Source organism: Lygodium microphyllum, chromosome 6 (genome assembly GCF_053477565.2).
Source record: "Lygodium microphyllum isolate KBCC chromosome 6, Lygodium_microphyllum_v1.1.10, whole genome shotgun sequence".
In the NCBI taxonomy this organism is placed as follows: Eukaryota; Viridiplantae; Streptophyta; class Polypodiopsida; order Schizaeales; family Lygodiaceae; genus Lygodium; species Lygodium microphyllum.
The window spans coordinates 137,192,739-137,212,645 of NC_141140.1; positions in this window are offsets into that span (position 1 = coordinate 137,192,739).

Consider the following 19,907-nt stretch of genomic DNA (forward strand, 5'->3'; position numbering starts at 1 on the left):
AAAGTATTAAAGTTAGTTAGCTTTCTTTTCCTATAAAATTATGTTTGAGACTAATAGTCTTTGTTGTACCATACCTTTTATCGTGTAATGTAATAAAAAGGAAGGCCATGCCCCACACACACACACACACAAGCATACTACATGACTTGACTATTCATTAGAAAAAAACCAAAATACATCCAAGTTTCTATTATAGTCCATTTGAGAGTATGGTCAAGGCACTCATAATAGCTAAAAAGTTCAAATTATAACCAAGATTGCATATAATGATGCCATGCAAAATTCTTATCACATTAAACTACCCATTGTTTTGCTTCACTTGTAACCTCTTAGTCGATTCATACTTTTTGTTCTTAAGTTGAGAGGGATTGAAATTGTCACTTATCCTCTGCATGGTAGCCTCAGGGAAGTTACTAAATGTATATCCTCTACATCATGTGTGTTCAGTATCTATTTATAAATATCCTTATCTGTGAATTTTTCCAGAATAAAACATAACCCTTTTCTATTCAATCTGTAAATAACCCCATTACATTACACCCTTTTGTATGTTAAAAATGTACAAAAATAATATTTTAAGAATACCTTATTTTGAGCCCACGTGATACACACATATATTCATGAGTAACTTACTCGAGATGGTAGCTCTAACAAGTACTTCAATCTTCTCTTTGTTAACTACATTGTATAAAAGGAGAGGTTGATGGAGAGAGGGTGCACAAAGTGTTGAAGTTCTTTATATAAAATAGTTTCTTGTGCATGGTGAAGGAAAAAAGAACTTAGAAGGATTCTTGACATGTGTGGGTGAGAGAAACAATCAACATCATTGAAAAGACCATTTTCTCATATCTATTCCAACATAATGTAAACCCCAAATAGTTTAGTTTATGGGGTGAATTGTATAAGATGTTCAATATTGGTTTAAGCCTTGTTGAAGTCTACATATACTTATTTTATCATCACCGTTCGGCATACTTGCATATTCAATATTCCACTTTGAGGAGAGCATCTCTCCTTCTAATAATCATTTCCATTCCTTCTTTGGAAAAATAAGAGAGGTCTTCGAAATGTTTTTCTTTCCTTATTGCTTGAATATTTCTTTAGTCTAGCATAGTTTTCAAGTGGAATTCGGAGGACCTTAAACACTTTTCATGGAGCACTTCTTTGTAAAGTTTTCAAATGATAATCTATTAGGACCCCTCATTCACATTTTTGCATGGACATCTTTTAAAAACTAACAAAAGAGTTAAAGCTTCCTTTTTATCATAAGATTTCCCTTATCTCATAATTATCCTATTAAGCAAATGTAATTGTGGCTAAGGCTCGTATTATTATTGAAGTATAGTTTGTTGACTAAGATGGCTAAAGCTCACCTTATTTGTTAAACTAAAATGGTTGATTTCATGCTACTTTCTAAAAAGTATAATTTGCTAGACAAAGATAGTGGGAGCAAAAAGGTAGGACTACTGCATTATTGGATTTACATGCAAAGTGAACAAGTATACTAAACAACATCTTTATTATCCAACATAAGTAATGAGCTATTATTTACTTGGAGGAAAATAGACTACCATCAAAAGGGGGAATAAGTACATGCTATCTTCCAATAGTTAGTGGGCAATTCATGCCATCAATGCTAGTAGTGGCCACATTGGATGTGTTTGTTAGGGGCTAGGCAGGCACAAGATATGTTAGGAGGTGGCAACAGGAGGAAGCTTACAAGAAGAGATCAAGCAACAATGACACCGTGGAGCTTGATTTCCTACCCATTATGAAGCATGGTAATTTTCTTTCCTACCCATTGTGAAGCATATGGGAGGGACTGAAAAATCTATCACATGGAATATCTTGCAATTTAGGGAATTGAAGAAGGCTCGGGTTGCTAAAAGAAGGGAAGGATATACAAAGCACCAATACCTTCTCATTGTAGAGGATTAAGAAGAGATACATAAAAATTTCAATATATGTAGCCTATTCTACTTTTCCATGGGTAGGATCTATGTGGAAGAAGAGGGTTTTTTCATCAGTAGGATCTGTGCGGACGAAGAGTTTACCAAGAAGAGATACATACAATTTTAGTACATGTAACCTATTCTTCTTTTTCATGGGTAGGATCTATGTGGAAGAAGAGTTTACCAAGTTCTTTTTGCAAATCTATCAAAGCACAAGTGATGTTATTGCAATAAAACTTCATCAATGAGAGCTTTTTCATTTCTTTAGTCAAGTGGAAAGGGGGATAAGAACAACCTTATCTACTTCCTAGTAGGAGTGCAATGGGATTCTTGCAACAATAGTTGGCTTTTGAGGTAACTTTGTGTAGACCATCCCTTGGTCTCCTTTGCTTACGTTTAAAGATTAATTATTACATTAATGTCTTATATGGATTACATTTATTAGTTTACAAGATTAGATGGATGGTGAGATTCATGTGCTGGTAGATTCATAATCCTTTATGTGCCTACAACTACTAATGGGGTTCAATTGAGGATTCAGCGAGCTAAAAGAAGGCTTGCATCTTTTTGTGGGATAGGTGCTATGAGATCCCTAAGTTCCTTGAGGTACTCGATCCTTATGGCATCGAAATAGTGGTGGAAATTAAGTTTTCATCATTTTTCTAGAATCATGTTTGTGTTTGCTACCAAACTAGGCACTTTCTACAAGATTGCCCCAATAAGATTGAGCAAGATGAGAAGCTCCCTAGCTCTCCAAAAAAACATTTGCATGGTAAAGGAGTTGAGGGGGTGAAGAAGGAAATCACAAAGGACGTTGCTAAGAAAGTCCTAAAGCTAGCAACAAAGAAGAAGACTTTGGGCAAGCAATTAAAATCCAAACCGCCCAATCAAGGAGGTCTCGAAGGAGAGAGGTAAAGCCTCCATAAAAAATGAAGAAAATATGATGCTAAAGAAGGAAGATGATAAAATTGGGTAGGGAAAAAGTAAATGAAAATTTCTTCTTAAGAAACTTGCTAGGTTACCCTTGGTCAATCGCAACATTTTTGCCCCCTGTCTAATGAGCTTGATGATTGGCTTAATGTTGATGTTGATTTTGGACATGGATAGGCTCACACAAAAGTGCTTGATAACTTTTTGGAATGTAAGGGGGGTGTGCTCTAAGTCTAGGAAAGAAACATGTATGTGGCTTATTCACCAAAGGAAACATGAATGTTGGTGCAAGGAAGTTAGATTGGCCACCAATGGTCTACTAGAGGAGGCATTTCTCAATTATTGCAATTTTCTTGCATCCTTGAGCAGAACTAGAGGAGGTACTTTACTTTTCATTTTGGTATAGAGATCTCCCAATTTTGTAAAATTTTATTTGGATACTAGAATATGACCATGTGTGGAGGTGCTAGATCCCATGATTGCAATATTGTGCTATTGATATAAAGGGAGAGCTACAACAGCCATTGTAGAATGACTTAGTGGATGTATTGCATATTGCATGTTTTGATGAGGCTCAAGCCTTCACTTGGTGTAACAAATACAAAGATAGCTTGTGGTGGGTTAGGAAACTTAATAGAGCCAATGCTAATCAAGATGGCTCGTGGATGGCACCATATCCCAAGGTAAAACTCCTTGTTGAGCTCATTGAGTTAGATCATTATCCTATTTAGATCACACTCATTCATGTTCAGTGCCTTTTTCTTAAGGGGCATGCACCTTTAGAGTAGCTAAAGGATTGCTAGACATCCTCAAGTGCTAATTGTTTTGATCGAAAACTAAGAATGAATAAATGCATCAAAATAGTGACTAGCTTCTTTAAAAAGTATGGTGAAGATAAGTCTTTTCTCAAGAGGAAGACCATTGATGATGTTGAAAGATGCCAAAGGCATATATTTGCTACATTTCTCTTCATCCTAATGACAATTTCCTTGTTTGGCTCCTAGAGGCTATTGAGAATTTCGTTATAGCTCAAGAACAAAGCAAAGTTGAAGATATTAAAGTGCAATTTAAACTTTGGTGGTTACTATAAGGAAATACTCCTACTCATCTTTTTTTCAAAGCTATACAAAGGAAAGAACTTATCACCATGATAGAAGACGAGGATGAGAATATACACTTTGATGATTTATGCATCACCAATGTTTTGGTTCAAAACCTATCTTCCCCCAATATAGCCAAACCTGTTAATGGCCCAAAATATCATAGAATGCTACAAGATTTCTTCTCCCCTATGAAGGGGTTATCCCATTGGAAATGTCATTTTTACTCTCCATGTTGTTCTCATCCAAATGGTTGGGGTTCATGGTGAAGAAGATGAGGAAGGGGAAATCCCTCAATCTTGATGGTGTACCAATTGAGTTCTAGATTACCTTGTGGATGGTTTGTGATAAAGATGTTTGAGACTTTTTCAACTCATTCATGAGAAAAGAGTATTCACCTCACTTGAGAATGTGGATTAAGACACATTACTCCTTGAATCCTTAATTAGAAGCAAACCAAGTCAATGAAGACCTCTTACTATGTTGAATGTTTGCTATCAAATAATGGAAAAAGGCCTTGGCTTAGGGGATCAAATTCTTGTTGCCAAAGATTCTACACACAACATAATATGGGTTTCTTCATGTATATAAGATCCATGACTCAATTCTCAACTTGGAGAGAAAGGGACAATTTGATCTCCTAAATATGGACCTTGATAATGCCTATGACAAGATAAGATGGGACTTTGTAATAATTATCATATTCAAGTTAGGATTTGGAGGCTAGTTTTATAAGACGATTAATGTTTTGGTTATCAATGCCAAAGTTTGGTTTCTTTCTCATTTCAACTAACGAGATGAGTGACATGGGGTGCTCCTTGGCATTGTCATTTTTTGCAATGGCAACATGTCCGCTCCTTAAGGTGATTGATTTCAATATTCAAAAAGGAGGACTCATGCCCTCCCTCTTCTAGATGGAAATAAGTGCATGTGCAATTGTTTGAAGATTATATTTTAAATATCATTTTTCCTATGATAGGGAGCTAGGACATCTACGAGCTGTTTGCTCTTGTATCAAGATCCATAGTGGGCAAAGTTGAAACATAAATCTTCAATATTGTTTATGAAGGGCCCCTTTCATGGGTATTCTACAACTTTAAAGTGATACAAATTGGAAAGTTTTTTTTAGACCTAGGGCGCCCATTAGACCTAAGAGCCACACATCACTAGAAGCTTCAATGGATTCTTGACAAGGTGGAAGAGAAGTTAAAAATATTTAGATAGCAAACCACTAAGTTTTGGAGGTAGGGTCTTAATCATTGAGAGGTTATTTAGTCATTATAACATTTATTGAAGGCAATCACCCAATGACAAGAATGTAGTGATCTATCATTGATAAGATTCTAAGAGCTTTTTATGGAGCTTTAAAGGTTTGGCCCCAAATGGCCCTCTACATCCTTGGAGGTTGTTACTTTTCCCAATAATTGTGGAGGCTTAGGTCTTGAACCTTTTTCTAAGCTAGGGCATTGTTCTTCAAAATTTTCCAATGGGTTGGACTCATCCCTGTTGAGAATAGCAAATGATGCTTGATATGTATGCCCAAAAGAGGCTTGCCCATAATTGGCTTTGTATGGATAGACATATGATTCATGCTCTCGGAAGAGACAACAAAATCCTATAAGCACAGGGAGATAGAGTGGTACTATCCAAATGCTATATAAGAATGTACTTGACACCCATTTCAATGCAATGGAACTATCAGTTTGAGTCATTAACAATGCCATTGTCCACTTGTTTTTTCCATTGAAAAGAATTAGTTTATTAGAGGTGATATTTTCTTGTTATAAAATAAAATTAGACTTAGTTAAAGTTAATGCCAAAAATTTCTTGAATTTTTATCAATTAGAACAATAGATACTCAAAGTAACGTTTGAGTTCAAAGAGAACTTAAGAAAGGATTTGGGGAATACTAAAGAAATAGACTTGGGAATCCATCAAAAAACATGGGAGGTCTATTGATCCCTCTAGAGAAGTACTTATAAAAAGGAACTAATGCATATTCAAAGAGTTGAGAGGTTAGGAATCATTTGATTGTTCCATCATTAGCTAAACTAGAAAAATATGTTTTTTTTTTTCAAGTATAGGCCATAGATATGGAAAAGACCCTTGAGAACAACTAATATTCCTAATGGGTCAAAAGGTTTGGTTGAATTATTAAAAACTGGATGAGATGAATCTTCTTGCTTTTTCTTGATCTATTTCATGTGCATTTTCTCCCTACTTGAATTTTAGCCACATTTCCCTGCTAGTGTAGCCAAGCAACAATATTGGGAAGGACAACTTCAACCCAAGACATTCTTGATGCAACCCATTTTTAAAAATAAATCCATTGAAACCAATGAGCCAAGGGCAATGTGGTGAGAGGGACCCCCTAGAGTGTTAAATACCTCTTCTACAAGACAAGAGATTGATGCAATGGAGCCTATAAGGGTGACAGTTGCATTAGCAAAGTATCGGGCATTCCCACCTTAAAATCATGTCATGAGACCAAAGAAACAACATAGCTTGAGGGTTTAATTAACATTTAGAATGAGTGTGGGTAATCATGAGGTAGAGTTGAGCCTTTCCCATATGCTTTGGTCCTTTTTATCAAGGTTTTTTCACTTCCATAGCATAATGAGCGTAATTTCCTATCCATGGATTCTTTGCATTTTATCACACATGGAGCTCTCTAACATTTTGTTGTTAATTATGGTTTGTTATGAACTACGACTTAATCACAAAGTAGAAATGATTGTCCACATTGGAACCATACAAATAAGATGTAGATTGTTAATAAGAAGTCCAAAATGGAACCATGAAAACAAAGATACATACTATCAAAAAGTCACAAAACCATGATGAGAGACAATAAAGTACAATTTGTTCTTGCTTAAAATGTGTCTTAATTATCTAATTCTATTAGAACTCACTTTTGACTTCAAATTGAATGATTTGTTACATAATCAAGCTAAGAACAAACTACTTTATTTGAATTCATACCTACATTGATAATGCACAAGTGTGTGTAAAAGTCATGTATGCTCAAATAGTGATTTCAAGCAAATGGTTTTAACATTAGATGCCATAAAATATTACAAAGAGTATTATACATGACTAACCACTAGTGAATGGACCATTTTCATTTCTTTAATGGTAGATGGGATAATTTAGCCATATGACAAATGTAATTGGACCCCATTATGTTGGGATCCTAGAAAGTGGTGGGATTTGATCGAGGGATGCATGACTATAGCTTACTTCGAGGTTGAGTACGAAATTTATGATTAAAACAACAATTGCTTGTCTAAAACAATGGAAGAATGTGCAAAAGAGTGCCTTAAAGTAAAGGGGAAGTATCCAAATAAAATGTGGATAGTACTTACCAAACCCCAAGGTACTAAATGCCATTGAGAAAACCTATGGACATTCACGAAACAATTATCTACGTATCCAAAAAGAAATTGTCTAGGAAAGGAAAACATAATGTAAGAAGAGACAAGAATATCATGCAAAAAAATCATCAAATTGGATGATCATCATTTATGAGAGGCAAGAATCCTGCATATGAAGATCTAGAGCCAAATCATAAACAACGAAAGCTTGATACTACATTACATTAATTTTTCACTTATCACTACTTTGGTAATAATATAACATGATATAAGTGCTTCTTTAAATTGGAAAACTCTAGATCATTTGAAAGTGATCAACTATATAACCTATACATTACCAAGAGTATATTTAGAAAACTTCAAAGTGGACATTTGTGTGGTACTTGCATTGCTCAATAGGAGTTCCTTGGATGCTAACTTAGCAGGTAGTAGTGATCCAAACACCAGTAAGTAATCCATAGTTGTTCACAAATAAGTCTTATAAGCATCAAAATTGTATATCAAAGCATTAGAGAGTTTTATACCTAGTCCTCCTCTCACTATGTGTGTTATGCATGTCTATGTGACTAACATCTATAATGAGGCCATTTAAGTATCTTTTGAATTGAATCAATAGTCATGAAACACAATGTGGCCCTTTAACTTTCAAACCAATAATAAACATGAACAAACCTTTTAGGAATATAATGGTACCGACCTAGTTTTGTACACACTCATAAGATTTGTTTTCATTTTCGATCATTTAGTAGATAGTATACACAAACATATTGATATGTGTAAGTTTGCTTACAAGTCAAAAACAAAACTTTAAAACCCCAATTTTCCACTAAGCTTAATTTTGTGAGAAAAGCTTATTTGGGATTTTAGTTATAAAAATCCATGGAGTTAGATCTACATGTAGACCAAACTATATAGTATAGATACTAAAAGATGCATTGCCTTCAAAAATTCAAGGGACAAAGAAGGCATAGTTACCTTACTTCTATGTAAAGCACTTTTGAAAAAGGATCTAATCATTTTTGCTTTTATGATTGTAAAATAATAGATGAACTCATTGTGTATCTATGCTAAAAATAGCTCAAACATGCGGTAATGTCTTGACTTAAAGCTTTCTTATAAAACTTGAAACCAAAAGGTGAAGTCATATTCCAAAAAATGTACACAGTTTCACCTAAAGTTAGAACAAAATTCCGATCTTCTTCTATTATTATCGAAGGCTTTTGGGGGAGGGACCACGTGTCAAATTTCTGCCCCTCCCCCAAAAGCTAGCAAGGGGTGCCACATGGCACCCTTGGCCTCCCTCCACCCTCTCTCCCTCTCTCTTCACTTTCCCTTGCCCTCGATCTGTGACCCCTCCTCTCTCTCTCTCTCTCTCTCTCTCTCTCTCTCTCTCTCTCTCTCTCTCTCTCTCTCTCTCTCTCTCTCTCTCTCTCTCTCTCTCTCTCTCTCTCTCTCTCTCTCTCTCTCTCAACAGAAAGGTCTCTTGCTCTCAATTGCAAGAGACCTCTCTCTCTCTCTCTCTCTCTTTTTTCGTAAAAGGTAATTGTGTGTGTGTGTGTGTGTGTGCGTGCGTGCGTGCGTGCGTGCGTGCGTGCGTGCGTGCGTGTGTGTGTGTGTGTGTGTGCGTGTGTGTGTGTGTGTGTGTGAGAGCTAATTCTCTCTCAATACTCCATCTTAAAGCCACAATAGGCCCATGCAAATGAAGTAGTTGTACACCTTCAAGATGCTATGTGCTGCACTAAGGCCCTCCCCTCCTTCGTTGTTCTTTAATCACGATGAGGAGAAGGTGGATAGATGATCAACAAGCCAAGTACTCACTAGTGCAATGGTGGGCTTGTTGGGGGCTAGGAGACCCACATGGCAACATCTTCAAACGACAGCCCTAGTCATTTGAAGGAAGGGAGCAGGAAAGAAGGGGGAGAATGGAGAGGGAGATGACAAGATGCAAGGCCAGTGTACTACTACCTCTCTCTCTCTCTCTCTCTTTCCACCTCCCCCCATGGCCAGTTAACTTTGTCCCAAACCTCCCACCCCCTAAAGAAACAAACCCCCTCCTCTTTCTCTTTGCCACTAAGCCTCTCTGCCCTACCCCCTCCCCTTATGTTAGCACAACCCCTGTTGTCGATCAAGCCATGCATCTCCCACTTGCATCAACATAGCCCCCATTGACCATGCCCTAAACCTTACCCCCCCATAAAGCGAGCAACCAATTACTTAATAATAAGTTAAGTAATTATGTTAATTAAGTTATATAATTAGATAATGCTTAGCTAATATTTAGTGAATTACTTATTTGTTTATGAGTTAAACAATTATTTATTCTATATATATATATATATATATATATATATATATATATATATATATATATATATATATATATATATATATATATATAAGTTAATTAGTTAATAAGTTTGTTTATTAACTTAGTCAAGTGGTTAATAGTCGTGAGTAAAATAGATATTGCCATCAACCTTTGCAATTTGACTGAGTGGGCAAGTGCTTCCATGTAAAATGGTTATAGTAAGGGTGGGTTTGAATTTGTAGATTTGGACTAAACTTTATTAGCAATGAACTCTCTTTAAACATGTTCCAACTTTTTGAAACAATAACATCATTTGTATTTATAAAACACAAATGGGATAAAGAACTAGAAATAAATACTTTAGAGAGAGATAAGGTGATAGAAATTAAGAGAGTTATAAGACTCTAGAGAGGGAGGAAGATGCGGAAGACCAAGTGAATTCAAATATATAAGATTGCATATAATTGTAAAAAGCGGTATAAGTATATATATATATATATGTCTTACTACTATATTATTTTGGTTGTAGGTTCATAAAGCCCCCAACCTCCAAAGGGCTTCTTAAACCTACCCCCTTTTCCAAACCTCCCTTTTTCAATTAAAACCCCCTCCCTCTCCTCTCTCACGTATAATCTCTCATTTTCTCTTGCCCCCCCCCCCCCTCTCTCTCTCTCTCTCTCTCTCTCTCTCTCTCTTTCTTTTCCCCCTCCCCTTTTTAATTAAATTTCTCCCCTCTCCCTGTCTGTGTGTTAGATTAAACTTTTTAATTTAGAATTTTCTTTTAATTAAATATCTTTTAAAAAATTAATTTAAAATTTTTCAAACAGTTTTTCACTCACTTTGAGAGGGGGATAGAAGAAGAAGAAGATGGAGAGAGAGAGAGAGAGAGAGAGAGAGAGAGAGAGAGAGAGAGAGAGAGAGAGAGAGAGAGAGAGAAGAACAAGAAGAACGATTAAAAGAGAAAGAGAAAAATACGAAGAGAGGGGGAAGAGGGAAGAGAATAGTCTTTTTTTAATTAAATATTTTTCTTTCCCCCTCCCCCCTCTCTGTCTCATGTGTAGGACCTAGGTTCTCTCTCTCTCTCTCTCTCTCTCTCTCTCTCTCTCTCTCTCTCTCTCTTGTTAAATTACACTTTTCTTTTAATTAAATATTTTTTTTAAATTTTAATTTAAAGTTGTTGACATAGTTTTTCACACACTTTGAAAAGGAGATAAAAGAAGAAGAAGGAGAAGAAAAAGATGGAGAGAGGGGAAAGAGAAAAGAGAATAGTATTTTTTAATTAAACATTTTTTAATATAGTTTTTGACTTAGAGAGAGAGAGAGAGAGAGAAAGAGAAAACATATAATTTGAAAGAGAGAGAAAGTAGGGGGAGAGAAACGGAAAGAGAAAAATAGAGAATAAAAAGTATATAGAGAGAAAAGAGATCGAGAGAGAAAAACTTGAAACAAAAAGATAGAGGAAAAGAAAAACAAGGAGAGAGAGAGAGAGAGAGAGAGGAAAAGATAGGAGAGAGGATGAAGAAGAAAAGGGGGAGGGAGATAGAGAGAAGAAAAGCGGGGAGAAAAGAAAAGGAGAGAGAAAAGAAGAAGAGAGAGCATTTAGACACAGAGAGAGAGAGAGAGAGAATTATAGAGAGAGGAAAGATAAAATTTAAAAGAAAGAGAAAAGAAAAACTTTAAAGAGAATGAAGAGAGAGAAGAAGAAGAAAAAGGAAAAGAGAGGAGAGGGAGAGAGAAGGAAAAGAGACGGGAGAGGGGGGAGAGAGAGAAGAAGAAGAAAGAGGAAAAGAGAAAGAGAGATGGGGAAAAAAAGGAAAGAGAAAATTATTTTTTTAATTTAAATGTTTTTCGAGAGGGGGAGGGAGAGAGAAGGAGAAGGGGGGAAGAGAGAGAGAGAATATAAACTTTAAAAGAGAGAGAGGGAGAGGGAGATAAGAAAAAAGGAAAATTACGAGAAAGGGGAGGAGAAGAAAAGGGGGCACAGAGAGAGAGAGAGAGAGAGGAGAAGAACAAAGAGAATATGAACATAAAGAGAGAGAACTATATATAGGGAAAAAAAATTTACATACTTTAAGAGAGACTAAAAGGGGGAAAGAAAGTAAAAAAAGGAGGAAGGAGAGAGAGGGGGAACATGGAGAGAGAATTATAGAGAGAGAAAATATAAATTTTGAAAAGAGAGAGAGAAGAAAAATAGAGGAGAGAGAGAAGGAAAAGAGAGGACAGAGTGAGTGAGAGAAGAAAAGGAGAGAGAATATAAACATAGAGAGAGAGAGAGAATAATAGAGATGAAATATAAAATTTAAGAGAGGAGAAGAAAAAAGAAAAAGAATGAAGAGAGAGAGAGAGAGAGAGAGAGAGAGAGAAGAAGAAGATAAAAAAAGGAAATAAGAGGAGAGGGAGAGAAGGAAAAGAGAGGAGAGAGGGGAGAGAGAAAGAACTGAGAGAGGAGAAAAAATAAACTAAAATAGAAGGTGGAGAGAGAGAGAGAGAGAGAGAGAAAATTAGACATAGGGAATTGGCGGGGAGAGAGAGAGAGAGAGAGAGAGAGAGAGAGAGAGAGAGAAAGATGACAAATGGATTGTTAAGCGAAGTTGTCGTGTGATAGCACAGCTGCTTGTTGCCGCTTTGGGGCAGTGAATTGCAGCAAAGCGGTCCAGCGTTCTGTGCATGCAAAGCATGCGCAGAATGCTAATATATATTATTAACAAAAGGTCCAATAGTGGAAACACATGTCCACTCTATGGCTCCCTCTAGAGTGCATCATTTCTCGCCATGTGGTGGCTCTAGGCCTGCATAGCCAAACCCTCTCCCCTTCTCTCTGCATTCTACTCTCTCTCTCTCTCTCTCTCTCTCTCTCTCTCTCTCTCTCTCTGTGTTAAATTAAAAAAATTTAAACCTTCATTTCAATTAAATATTTTCAAAATATTTTTTAATTTAAAGTTTTTTTGACATAGTTTTTCACACACTTTGAGAGGGAGATAAAAGAAGAAAAAGAAGAAGAAAAAAAAGAAGAAGAAGAAAGAGAAAAGGATGGAAAGAGGGGGGAAAGAGAAAAGAGAATAGTCTTTTTAAAATTAAACATTTTTTTATATAGTTTTCGACTTAAAGAGAGAGACAAAGAGGAAATATATAATTTGAAAGAGAGAGAACATAGGGGAAGAGAAATGGAAAGAGAGGAAAGAGAAGAATAGAGAAAGAATAAAAATATATAGAGAGAAAAGAGATCGAGAGAGAAAAACTTAAAAGAGAAAGAGAGAGAAAAAGAAAAATAAGGAGAGAGAGAGAGAGAGAGAGAAAGAGCCAGAAAATAGAGATAAAGAGAATTATAGAGAGAGAAAATAAAATAAGAGAGAGAGAGAGGATAAGAGAGGAGAGGGAATAAGAAAAAGGGGGGAGAGACAGAGAGAAGAAAAGGAGAGAGAGAGAATTATAGATAGAGGAAAGATAAAATTTAAAAGAAAGAAAAGAAAAAAATTAAAGAGAAAATGAAGAGAGAGAAGAAGAAGAAAAAGGAAAAAAGAGGAGAGGGAGAGAGAAGGAAAAGAGAGGAGAGAGGGGAGAGAGAGAGAGAAGAGAGAGAGAGAGAAGAAGAAGAAGAAGAAGAAGAAGAAAGAGGAAGAGAGATGGGGGAAAAGAGGAAAGAGAAATGTCTTTTTAAATTTAAATATTTTTTGAGAGAGGGGGGAAAGGAGAGAGAAGGAGAGAGAGAGAGAGAGAGAGAGAGAGAGAGAGAGAATATATAAAATTCAAAAGAGAGAGGGAGAGAAGAAAAAAAGGAAAATTAGGATAAGGAGAGGAGAAGAAAAGGGGGCATAGAGAGAGAGAGAGAGAGAGAGAGAGAGAGCAGAAGAAGAGAGAGAATGTAAACATAAAGAGAGACAAGTATATGTAGGGAAAATATAAAATTTACATACTTTATGAGAGATTGAGGAGGGAAAAGAAAGTGAAAAAAGAAGAAGAAGAAGAAGAAGAAGGGGAGAGAGAGGGGGGACATGGAGAGAGAATTATAGAGAGAAAATATAAAATTTGAAGAGAGAGAGAGAGAGAGAGAGAGAGAAAAGAAAAGCATAGAGAGAAGAAGAATATAAAAAAAGGAAAAAAAAGAGGAGAGAAGGAAAAGAGAGGAGAGAGGGGGAGAGAGAAAGAGAGAGAGAGAAGAAAAGCATGGAGAGAAAAAAGGAGAGAGAGAGAGAGAGAACCAAGAGAGGAGAAAAAATAACCTAAAATAGAAGGCAGAGAAAGAGAGAGAAAATTAGATAGGCAATTGGGGGGAAGAGAGAGAGGGTGAAGAAAAAAATTAGAAATAGAGAGGGAAAAGAGGAGAGACAAAGATGAGAAATGGATTATGGAGCAAAGTTATCATGTGATAGCATGGCTGCCTGCTACTTTCGAGCAGCGAAGCTGCTGCAAAGAGGTCTAACGTTCCATATGCATGAAGGGTGCGCGAAACGCTTATATATATTACTAACAAAAGGTCCAGTGGAAACACGTATCCACTCTATGGCTCCCCCTAGAGTGCATCATTGCTCGCCACAATGTGGTGGCTCTAGGCCTACATAGCCAAACCCTCTCCCCTCCTCTCTGCATTATGCTCTCTCTCTCTCTCTCTCTCTCTCTCTCTCTCTCTCTCTCTCTCTCTCTCTCTCTCTCTCTCTCTCTCTCTCTCTCTCTCTCTCTCTCTCTCTCTCTCTCTCTCTCTCTCTCTCTCTCTCTCTCTCTCTCTCTCTCTCTCTCTCTCTACATGGAGAGACCTCTATTTTACTGGATATCTTCAATGGAAGAGCGGGTTCCAAATTTTCTGTCGTGTTCTCTCTATCCTCTCTTCTCTCCTCTCTCTCTGTCTTGGGGTAGGTCGGACAGTGATGGGGTCACACACACACACACTCTCTCTCTCTCTCTCTCTCTCTCTCTCTCTCTCTCTCTCTCTCTCTCTCTCTCTCTCTCTCTCTCTCTCTCTCTCTCTAAAAACGACTACAGCCGTACATATACTAAATGCTGGAAAATACGATGTATGATTTTTGATGCATATGTTCTACAGATGGTATTATATGGAGTGGAAGTGTGGAGGGGAGAGCATCTCCTGATCTACATGGAACAACATTGAGAAGCTGCAAAAAGCTTTTATTCATAGACATTTGGGCATCAAAAGCACCACACCATATGTACTTATGGTTTTGGAAATTGGTCGTTCGCCAATTGAGGTACATGCTATGATCTAAGTACTAACATTGCCCCTCGAGTACGTCAAATGGATGACAGTAGGCTCCCCAAACGGGCATGTGATGGTAGCACACGCCTACATGGAAAAGTAAAGTGCTTTCAATGTGATGGGTATTGGATATGCGAAAATGGTTTAAAGGGTGGGGAGTGGATAGATATCTCGATATGGCATTCGAAGATATATGCATGGACGCATTTCAATCAGACCTCTTACGAGCGTATCAAGCAAAACATCAAAGCAAGGGAGCAAATGGCAAACTTGCTTATTACAATATGCATATCTATCCTTCATGTTGGGAATCCTACATGCAGGTAGAGGCACACATGCAGCTATACATAGCCAACCCACTCTCAGTGGTATTTAGACAGAGTATTGCACGACTTCGAACTCGATCACACACTTTATTGATTGAGACAGGTGCATGGAATGGACAGGCAAGAGAGACGAGGTTATGCAAGCTGTGTGGACTGCAGAGTGTAGAATCAGAGGAGCACATGATTATGACATGCCCATTATATGCACACATATGGGCTGACTTTTATATCCCTTTATAGGGGCCACTTCACCAATTTCTAACCACTACTCCTATATCGAAGTTAGGGGCTCTCATCACCCACATGTTACGCTTTCGAGAGAACCACGCTGCATAAATCGTTCTTTCACCGTAGCTACCCTTTCCTACCATGGGGGAGGAGAATCATTGTATATCTGGAAAGGTCCCATGGGTCATAATTTGGCCTTCCATGGACGATAATAAACCTCTCTCTCTCTCTCTCTCTCTCTCTCTCTCTCTCTCTCTCTCTCTCTCTCTCTCTCTCTCTCTCTCTCTCTCTCTCTCTCTCTCTCTCTCTCGTGTGACGGGTGTGTGGGATAGATCAAACATGTTGCTTGAGCAACATATGGGATCGATCACTTCTAGTTATGCAATTGATCCTTGAATGCTACAATAAGCGAGGTGGGGTACAGAGGGTAATGCATTGTTGCATGTGGTTTTACCCTCCCCTCCCCCCCCCCCCCCCGCCTGTAAGGGCTTTGTAGCTATACCATGCCGTTGCTACCGATTGCACCTATATAGGGAGTAGTAGTGACTCAAAGCCCTGCCTTGTTTCCACTCTACGTGTGATTCCCTATACCCAGTGGTGAACCCTCTTATGTGCGGCGTCACGAGGGTGTAGTCCTGGGATGTGTCTATGTTGTCCCGCTTTTGGATTGAATAATACAAGAGTATACCTTGAGCTCATATCGTGTTACCTTTCTGTGCCATGTTGAGTGCGTAACGAGTGCAGGTTTATCACACTTGGTATCAGAGCAACTCTTGCTCGGAGTGAAGGAGTGCTCACGGAAGCAGGAGGAAAGATCCAGTGCCCCGAAGAGATCGAAGTCGTAACGACCCACAGCGCAACGCCCCACGTCGTGTCGCCCCACGTCGCGTCGCCCCACGTCACGTCGTCCCACGTTGCGACGCCCCCCCGACGCGTCGCCCCGGCGTGACGCCCCAACCTCGACATCCCACCGTCTGAAGACGTGACGCGGCTTCTCCGCGGCACGACCCACACCACCACAGGCAAAACGCGGCTTCCCCGCGTCGACACCACCACCAACCACATGGAGGAAGAAAGGGAGAACATCACCCTCCCAACATTAGAGGAGAGGAAGAAGAGTAGGGGACAAGAATGGAGAGTGGCCCAAGAGGAGAAGGTGGCCGGACTAGAAAGACAAATAGATGGTATGTCAGGCATGCTAGAATCGATATGGAGGAACATGCAGATGAAAGAGGAAGAGGAAGAAAGGAGGGAAAAACTAGAAGTAGAGCAGGGCTATAGAGAATGGGTGAGTCAACAACAAGAAGAGGAGAGGAGACACCGAATGCAAGAGGAGATAGATAGAACGGGTAGAGAGGAGTCATCTAGGAGGGCACAAGATACAAGGAAGGAGAAGGAGAAAGTAGTAGAATTAGGAAGCAAAAAGAAAGACAAGAAGAAGGAGAAGAAGCACCATCGCAAAGAAGAGGAAGATAGCAATAGTTCAGAAGATGATTATGGAAAATTCAAGATGCCCCAACCCGCCAAGTATAAGGGAGAGAGAGATGGGTTGGTTCTGAAGAAATGGATCGCAGAGGTGGATAGGTACTTAAAATATTCAAGAAGTATAAGGGAGAGAGAGATGGGTTGGTTCTGAAGAAATGGATCGCAGAGGTGGATAGGTACTTAAAATATTCAAGAATCACCGAAGACAGGAAGGCGGAAGTGGCAGCCATTTACTTGGAGGAGGACGCTGCCAGTTGGTACCTGTTAGAACAGGAGCAGGGCCACACAATCTGTTCGTGGGAAGAACTCCAGGAAGAACTAAAGGACTACTTTATTCCAAAGCTGGAGAAATTCAAAGTGAGAGATGAATGGAGGAACCTCAAGCAAGCACAGGGAAAGATGAAAGAATATGTCAGCAAATATAGGCAAATCATGCTGCAGCTACCAAACATGGATACCAACACTAAGCTACATGGATTTTTGTTTGGAATGCAAGAATGGGCTAGAAGGGATGTGGAGAGACAGGAGCCAACAAGCTTAGCAGAAGCCATGAGAATGGCCGAACGACTGGTGGACCTGGAAGGTAGAAGAACAGCACAAGGGAATCAAAACAGGTTCAACAACAACTTCAACAACACCTTCAACAACAGCAACTCCTAGAACCAAAGGCCCAATGCTCCTAGAGGGGCATTCACAGATACAAGGAGTCAAAACACCACTAATACCACGGCCGTATCCCAAACCGCATTAGTCCCAAGAGGAGCAGCAGGGAGATGGGGAAACAATCACTACAGGCCAACCCCTAGTACATCATATGGGCCCGCAGGATCAAACACATCATGGTGGAGACCCCCAGGCCCTTCCACTGGCATCAGATGCTTCAAATGCGGGGGTCCACACTACCAAAACAGATGCCCAATAGAAGACACAGCTTCATCGAGTGGATCAAGGGTGAATGCAGCTTGTGCATATGGAGGAGAAGAACCACAACCACCGCGTATCCAGGAAATTCCAAATGGGAGTGAAGAGAGTATGGACCACCCAAGGGTAGGGTCAGTTAGTGCACGACCCCAATGCATGGCAGCCAGAGTAGCGGCAGTCCACCATCTATACATCAAAGGTCGAGTGGGCGAAGGAAACCAACCTATCATGGTGGACACAGGAGCAACCCACAACTTCATGACACCACAGTGTGCAGCAAAGCATGGATTGAAACTATCCAAAGCCCCAGAAGGATTAACAGTAACATTCACACAAGGAGAAGCCAAGGAAGTAAAACAAGTCTTTGCAGTCCAAGTGGAAGCCAACAAGTGGAAAGCGAAACTCAACTTCTTAGTAATCCCCATGGATGATTTTGAAGTGATATTAGGCTTAGAATTCTATGACAAGTATGTCATTGCAATGTTTGGTAAGGGAGTGAACGAAATGATACTAGATATGCAAGGAGAAGGCGTCAGAGTACCCTGCGAAAGAATGCAGCTACCTGGTAGGACCCCAATCAAGGTGCAAATGAAGGAGAACAAGCCAGGAGTATCATGCCAAATAGTAAAACCAGCTGCAAACCAACCAAAGGGCCAGACCCAAAAAGCACCGGTCCAAGAGACTGTCATCAGGCCACGTATCATGACATGCAGTGCAAAGCAAGTCGAGAAATTAGTCAAACAAGGAGATATGGTCTATCTGTGTATGATCCGACCAATAGAAGAAGAAGAAGATGGCAAGAAACCCAAACAACAGAAGAGGAACACAGAAGTGGCAGAAATACTTGAAGAATTCAAAGATGTAATGCCAGCCAAACTACCCAAAGGTCTGCCACCCAGACGAGATGTGGATCACAAGATTGAGTTGATTCCAGGGTCTTCTCCACCGGCCCGAGCTCCCTATCGCATGAACCACACTAAGCTCATGGAATTGAAGAAGCAACTACATGAACTAGAAGAACAAGGATTCATCCGCCCTAGCAAATCCCCCTTTGGTGCTCCAGTGTTGTTTGTAAAGAAGAAGGATGGGGGACTTAGACTCTGTGTAGATTATAGGGCTCTTAACAAAATCACCATAAAGAACAAATACCCTATGCCCCTAGTGGAAGACCTCTTAGATAGACTGCATGGGGCCAAGCACTTTAGTCGGATTGACCTTAGATCAGGATACCACCAAATCCGCATAGCCGAAGAAGATATCCCAAAGACAGCCTTTCGCACCCGATATGGTAGTTTTGAGTGGTTAGTATTAGGGTTCGGCCTAAGCAATGGGCCAGGCACATTTGTGGCCTCATGGATGGAATTTTTAGACCAGAGATAGATATCTTTGTCATTATCTACATAGATGACCTCCTAGTCTACAGCAAGACCTTAGAAGAGCACAAGCAACACTTACGCCAAGTTTTTGAGAAACTACGGTAACATCAGTTATACGCCAAGCCGGAAAAATGTGAATTCGCAGTGAAAGAATTGGAGTTCCTAGGCTTTATTGTAGGAGCAGATGGAATCAAAGTGGACCCTAAGAAAGTGGACGCTGTCCAAAAATGGCCTGTACTGAAAACTGTAAGAGAAGTGCGGGAGTTCCTCGGCTTCACAGTATTTTGTCGAAGATTCATCAAAGATTACAGCCTCATCACTGCCCCCCTCTCCCACCTCACCAAAGAAGACCACTCGTTTACATGGGGGAACGCGCAACAGGAAGCCTTTGAGCAGATGAAGAAGTGCATGAGCCAAACTCCCGTCCTAAGGGTACCGAACTTCACAAAACCCTTCGAAATCTCTACAGATGCATCTGACTATGGCATAGGGGGTGTACTAGTCCAAGAGGGGCACCCCATTACATATGAGTCAAAGAAATTTACTGATGCTGAAACAAGGTGGAGCACACATGAGAAAGAAATGTTGGCAGTCATCCACTGCCTTAGAAAATGGAAGCACTATGTTCAAGACAAGCATACAATAGTCTTCACCGACAATATCTCCCTCAAATACTTCCAATCCCAACCCAAGTTATC